At 47.2% G+C, this 6,538-nt stretch overlaps 2 long non-coding RNA genes across 2 annotated transcripts; both read right to left on the bottom strand.

The window, feature by feature from the left end:
- Positions 1-287: 287 nt before the first annotated feature.
- On the bottom strand, positions 288-3,079 carry LOC311599962. Its single transcript, XR_014780081.1, has 2 exons — positions 2,818-3,079; positions 288-474 (listed from the first exon to the last, which is right to left on the bottom strand). It is a non-coding gene; the product is annotated as an uncharacterized lncRNA (long non-coding RNA).
- A 169-nt stretch (positions 3,080-3,248) lies between these two features.
- LOC311599961 lies at positions 3,249-5,086 on the bottom strand. Its single transcript, XR_014780080.1, has 3 exons — positions 5,032-5,086; positions 4,622-4,805; positions 3,249-3,476 (listed from the first exon to the last, which is right to left on the bottom strand). It is a non-coding gene; the product is annotated as an uncharacterized lncRNA (long non-coding RNA).
- Between the last annotated feature and the right edge of the window lie 1,452 nt (positions 5,087-6,538).

Below are 6,538 nucleotides of genomic sequence, written 5' to 3'. Positions count from 1 at the left end.
CCTGAGTGGGTCCTCTGCGGGACTGTCCTTGAACACAGCTCTGCTCAGCATCTCCCACTAGGGAGACCACCTACTTCCATCCATCAGTAATGAGGCCCCTACCTGACTTAACAAGACACCAGCGCTGTCCCACTATTCCTGGAATCTTTACAAATCTTTGCTTTGAAATCCCTGGGGAGAAAGGAAGGCACCTCTAATGTCTTCTTTCTGTTTGATGGGTTTCCTGCCCAGCATCCTCTCTGTTCCCCTCCTTCCTCACACGAAAGAAAGGCGATCTTTACAGTTCCTCTAATTAACAGTTTGTTTTTATTCTCAATATCTGGTGGTTGATTTAGTTTAGGGCCCATGGGGACTTATACTACCTGGATTAGTGGGGAGCAGCGGGAAGGTGGCGGAGGTTTCCAGAGTTTCTTCTCTCTCTCTCTCTCTAATTGGTAGCAGCACTTGCTGTAACAAGGTAAGTCTAATTCTGTTCTGCTGAGAGAGGAGGAAAATTTCATTTTTATTATCTTTCTAGGACGATCTAGCAAATTGGCAATTTTTTTTTAATATTATAAAAATCAGGAAATTCCTAGTTTCTTCCCATTTCTGAGATATAATCAAGTGAGTACGGGGATATCCACTGAGGAAACAGGCATGTCCCTTTTTTCAAGGCTTTGCCTTGCTCCAGGGTTCACTTCGGTCTTTGAGTGTCACCTCTCGACGAAGCCTCTCCAGCAGAGGCCAGGCCATCAGACTGCTCCTTTGCTATGAAGTTTTCCCCACAGCGGCATGATATGTGCGGCTGGGACTAATTCTACAGGTGTGGCTACTCCCGCACAGATGACAAGCTTTGAACTGCTATTGGCACAGGCTGCACACTGTTAAAACAACCATGAGGTATCCCAGATACCCCTAACCTGCCAGTCAAAAGGTTTGAAAACCTTAGTGGATGGCAATTTGGTGCCAGGAATCCTAAGACGTCATATTTTGTGGGCCCTTTTGGCCCTCCCTCACCACACCTCTAGAGGTACCCAGAAAAAAAAAATACGAGCAGGAATGTTCACTTGAAGTTTTAATTTCTTCTAAGAGTGGGAAGTAATCCAAATGCCGAACAATAAGAAAATGGCTAAACAAATTATAAAGCTGTTTTACAACAGGCTTCTCTACAACCATTAAAATATTATAAAATTATATTTGATGACAGGAAAGATATTCAGGTTACATTAAGTGAAAGAAAAAAAAACCCTTCACATTAATGGCAAATTTTACTTTTAATCATCTATCTACAGCTTATAAGAGCTAAAAATGGAAACAGATGAGTCATAAAATTAGAAGGCAGAGTTCTTTTGATGGCAGTGGCCTCTTTCCCACATGTTAGATGAGGGGAAAATTAAAGATAGCTAATGTGCTGGGTAGTTTTATGTCAACTTGACACAAGCTAAAGTCATCTGAGAGACGGGAACCTCAATTAAGGAAATGTCTTCATTAGATCCAGCTGCAAGGCATTTTCTTAGTTAATGATTTATGGGGGCGGGCCCAGCCCACTGTGGGTGGTGCCATCTCTGGGCTTGTGGTCCTGGGTTCTACCAGAAAGCAGGTTGAGCAAGTCAGTAAGCACCACCCCTCCGGGGCCTTTGCTTTTAGTTTTCCTTTAGTTTCCAGCTCTGCTCGAGTTTCTGTCCTGACTTACTTCAGTGATGGGCTATGATTCAGAAGTGTAAGCCAAATAAACTCTCTCCTCCCCAACCTGCTTTTGGTTATGGTGTTTCATCACAGCAGTGAGAGCCCTAAGACAGACACGCGAAGGAAAGAGTGACCGTCCAGATGCTTTGGTCGACCTGTAAGCACAGTGAACTTCCTATTCTTGGCATCTCTTGTTGCTGTGACAAACACTCTGAAGCAAAGCAGCACAACTGTCTTGTCTCTTAGCATCTATCCTCATTCACTTATTTCCTGGAACTTGCTGTGTAGACAAGGCTGGGCTCAATCTCCCGGGGAGCAGGGACTGCCTCTGCCTCCCTTGTACTGGGACTAAAGGCATGTACCACCACACCCACCACCTACACTCAGGGAAGGTCGTCAAGAGCTGGACAGCCTCCCACAGACATGTGCCCACAGGACAACCTGACCTGGACAACTCCCCCTTCAGTCTCCCCCCCGGGTGACTCTGGGTTGCCTCAAGGCTGACGGTCAAAATCATCACATCAAGAGTATTTACATTCTTGATAAAAGTCTGATCGATCGTGTATCCTATTTTAACCCTCTCCTACTACGTACTGAATTTGTTTACTCTGCCCTTTTCCTTAGGTGATATTGTTACTGTGTGCTTTAACTGTAGAGATGTTATAAATGCCACAGGTCAAGTCTCGCTCGGTGTGTGTTTGCATGTCTACATTCTGTCCACTGCTCTCCGTTCCTTTTTCATCTCCCGTTTGGGCTTTAACCATTTCTCCTTCTGTGTAGAGAACATGCTTTAATGTTTTCTTTAGTGAAAGTCTACTGGTGATAAGCTCACCATTTGGGGCTAAAGTAGGGTTTTTTTTTCTTTTTAATTTATTTATTTTTATTTTAGCTGGAGTTACAGACAGTTGTGAGCCGCCATGTGGGTGCTGGGTATTGAACCCGGGTCCTCTGGAAGAACAGCCAGTGCTCTTAACCTCTGCACCACCTCTCCAGCTCCTAAAATAGGTTTATATCTTTTTATATATTTTTTTCTTTTTATCAAGTGTTAAGATTTTTGAACAGTTGTCTTAATTAGGGTTTCTATTGCTGTGAAGAGACACCATGACCACAACAACGCTTATAAGGGCGAACATTTAATTGGGGCTGACTTACAGTTTCAGAGGATTAGTCCATTTTCATCATGGCGGGAAGCGTGGCGGCACGCAGGCCGACATGGTGCTGGAGGAGCCAAGAGTTCTATCCGGATATGCAGGCAGCAAAAGGAGACTGTGTGCCACACTGGGAGGATCTTGAGCACAGGAGACCTCGAAGCCCGTCCCCACAGTGACGCACTTCCTCCAACAAGGCCACACCTACTCTAACAAGGCCACGCCTACTCTAACAAGGCCACACCTACTCTAACAAGGCCACACCTACTCTAACAAGGCCACGCCTCCTAATAGTGACACTCCCTATAGGCCAAGTGGTCAAGCACAGGAGTCAAGCACACGGACATACCTTATGCTCCAGTAGTTTGCTACTGTTTTTCATCATTACCACTGAGCTGGTTGTTCTTTTTTAAAAATATTTTTATTTATTTATTATTATGAATACAGTGCTCTGTCTGCATGTACGCCTGCAGGCCAGAAGAGGACATTAGGTCATATTATAGATGGGCGTGAGCCACCATGTGGTTGCTGGGAATTGAACTCAGGAACCTCTGGAAGGGCAGTCAGTGCTCTTAACCTCTGAGCCATCTCTCCAGCCCAAGCTGGTTGTTCTTTTCTTTGACTCCCAATAGAATTGCCAGGCACACCTGAAGGAAAGTGGGGCTGCCCAGGACAATCTTGTTAGTAAATTGTTTCTCCCGTGTTTTAGCCGTTTATAGTCCACATTGCTGGTCAGAAATCAACCTATGATATTTCCTGGCAAATGGGGGTCAAGATGATTCCCGAAGTCACTCGGGGTGCAGGCACTCCTCCTCCTCAAGGAATGAAGGCCCACAGTGGGTCACGCCTGGCATAATTCCAAGGCTAGGGAGAAGGGAAATATGACCTGCAATTCCACACACCAGACCCCGGGAAGCTCTGGAAAGCAAAGCTATCAGTATTAATAATTAATAGCAGCATCGATTCACTATCTCAAAATACAGCTCTTAATATTTAACGTGAATAATTGAGATTAATATTTTAATCTGCCTTTGCTCTTCTCTCTTGCCAGCAAGACCTGTAGCTACGAGCCCTTCTGTCAGGGGCTCACATAATCTTGTTGCTCGAACTGAATTTCTCAGCTAGAAAGAGGACCTAATGTTTCTCTTTCAAAGGTCAGGCCTATCACAGCTATTATTTTTCTATTTGAGCCAGTTCTAAGAACAGCCTTTGAAGGAGAGAGGCTGGGATGGCATTCTCGATCTGTTTCCCTCCAAGCGGCTCTGATGAACAGAGGGGGTCCTGCCAGGAGGTGAAGGCAGCTGCCAATGCTTCCGTGTCCTGGTTCTGGGAGGATGGCGCATTGCGGCCTCTTGCTTTTAAGCAGAGTATCAGATGCATTGGGTTTTGGGTACCAGGAAGCCCGTGTGAGTTAGTGATATTTGGGCGCCTGCTTTGACTCCTGGGTGCCTAAAAGCTTTCAAGGTGACCAGGGGGGTTCTAGGTCTGACACCTAAGCTACCATGAGCAGAGAAGCTTCTTCTTGCAGTCGATGGGAACTAACACAGAGACCCACAGCTGGACAGTGTGCAGAGCACAGAGACAGACCGTGGAGCACTCAGTCCTAAATGTGATGTCCTCATCAAAGTCCTCCCCTCGGGGCTCAGGGGTCTGTGTGGAGGAGGAGGCAGAAAGACTGGAAGAGGCAGAACTGCTGGATGAAGGAAACAGTGTACTCCAGAGTCATCGGATTTAATTCACATACGAACTCAGAGACAGTGGCAGCATGCATAGGGCTTGCGCAGGCTCAGACCACCCACAGAACTCACCAGGGCGTCGTGTTGTTTCCTATCCGTGAAGTGTTAGACCTCTGCAGCTGCCAAAGTCTGTATGTATGTCCTGCGGGAGCCAGACTTGCAGCATTCGCTTCACCGGAAGAGTCGGCAACAAGTTCTCTCTCAGACCTCCTGAGTGGAAATGCTCACCAAGGGGTCCAGCAGCTGTCCCCTAGCCCTGCAGGTGGTGACTACTGCTCAGTATAGCGCAGCGCCATTACATCGGAGCATCTTTTTCTTTTGTTTTGTTTCTTTTTGTATTCACTTGACAGCTCGATCGCAGCCTCCCTCCCTTCTCTCCTCTCAGCCTCAACCTCACACCCCTTCCCCATTCCATCATCTCTATATCCTCAGAGAAGGGGAGACCACCCGCCACCCGCCACCCCGCCGCCATGGGTACTAACCCACTGTGGTACATCAAGTCTCAGCAGGACTAAGCGCATCCTCTTCCACTGAGGCAACCCAGCTAGGGGGAAGGGATCCAAAGGCAGGCAAACAGAGTCAGAGAGAGCCCCGCCCCCATGCTCTGTAATTGTTAGGGAGCCCACATGAAGAACAAGCTGCGCATCTGCTACATATGTGGGGGGCGGGGAGGGCTAGGTCCAGCCCGTGTTGCTCTTTGGTTGGTGGTTCAGTTTCTGTGAGCTCCCATGGCCCTAGGTTAGTTTACTCTAGGTCTTCTTGTGGTGTCCTTGACCCCTCGGGTTTCTTCAGGTTCCTTCGATCCTTTCCCCCACTCTTCCACACGACTCCCTGAGATCCGCCTGTTGCTTGGCTGCGGGTCCCTAATTCTGTTTCCATCAGCTGCTGGATGAAGCCTCTCAGAAGACAGTTATGCTAGCCTCCTGTCTGCAAGCATACCGGAGTATCATTAATAGTGACAAGTATTGGTTCTCTCCCATGGGGTGGGTCTCAGGTTGGGCCAGGCATTGGTTGGACATTTCCTCAATCTCAGCTCCATCTTTATCCATGCACATCTTGTAGGCAGGGTAAATTTTAGGTCAAAGGTTTTGTGGGTGGGTTGGTGTCCCCCCCCCCTCCACTGGAAGTCCTGTCTGGCTACAGGAGGTGCCCTCCTCAGGCTCCATATCTGCCTCTGCTAGAAGTCTCAGCTTAGGTCACCCCCATAGACTCCCAGAAGCCTAGCCAATCCCAGAGATGCTCCCCCACAGATTTCTGTTCTCTCTCCCAGCCTTCCTTCTCCCCCCCACCTTTTCATTCCCAATTCCCATCCTTGCTCCCCTCCCTATGCCTCTCCCATTCAGTTCCCTCCCTCCCTCCATTTCAAATGTCTGTTTATTTCACCTTCTGGGTGATATTCAAGCATCCTCCCTTGGGCTTTCCTTGTTACTTGGCATTATTATAGCATGGTTATCCTGTACTATATGGCTGATACTCACTTATAAGTGAGGACATACCATGTGTGTCTTTCTGGGTCTGGGTTACCTCACTCAGGATGATCTTTTCTGGTTCCATCCATTTGTCTGCAAATTTCATGATGTCAATCAAAATGACTCTAAGATCCCATCTTACACCCATCTGAATGGCTGAGATCCAAAACTCAAGTGACAGCACATACTGGCGAGAGGGTGGAGAAAGGGGAACACTCCTCCAATCTGATGATTTCTCAGAAAATTGGGAATAGTTCTCCCTCAAGACTCAGCTATATACAACAAGGACATTTGCTGAACTAAGTTCATAGCAGCTTTATTTGTAATAGCCAGAATCTGGAAACAACCTAGATGCCCATCATCCAAAGAATGGATAAAGAAACTGTGGTACACCGACACAATGGAATACTACTCATCTATTTAAAAAGCATCAGAGCATCTTGCTCTGGCTTTTCAGCCCTAGAAGTTAAGTTCTGGCTGAGCCTGAATTCATGATCGTTCTCCAGGGTCTCCAGGAGCT

The sequence above is a fragment of the Acomys minous genome, assembly GCF_964271855.1.
Source record: "Acomys minous genome assembly, chromosome: 6".
NCBI lineage: Eukaryota > Metazoa > Chordata > Mammalia > Rodentia > Muridae > Acomys > Acomys minous.
Note: the sequence above shows the minus strand (reverse complement) of the source record. Positions and strands in the feature narration are given on the sequence as shown.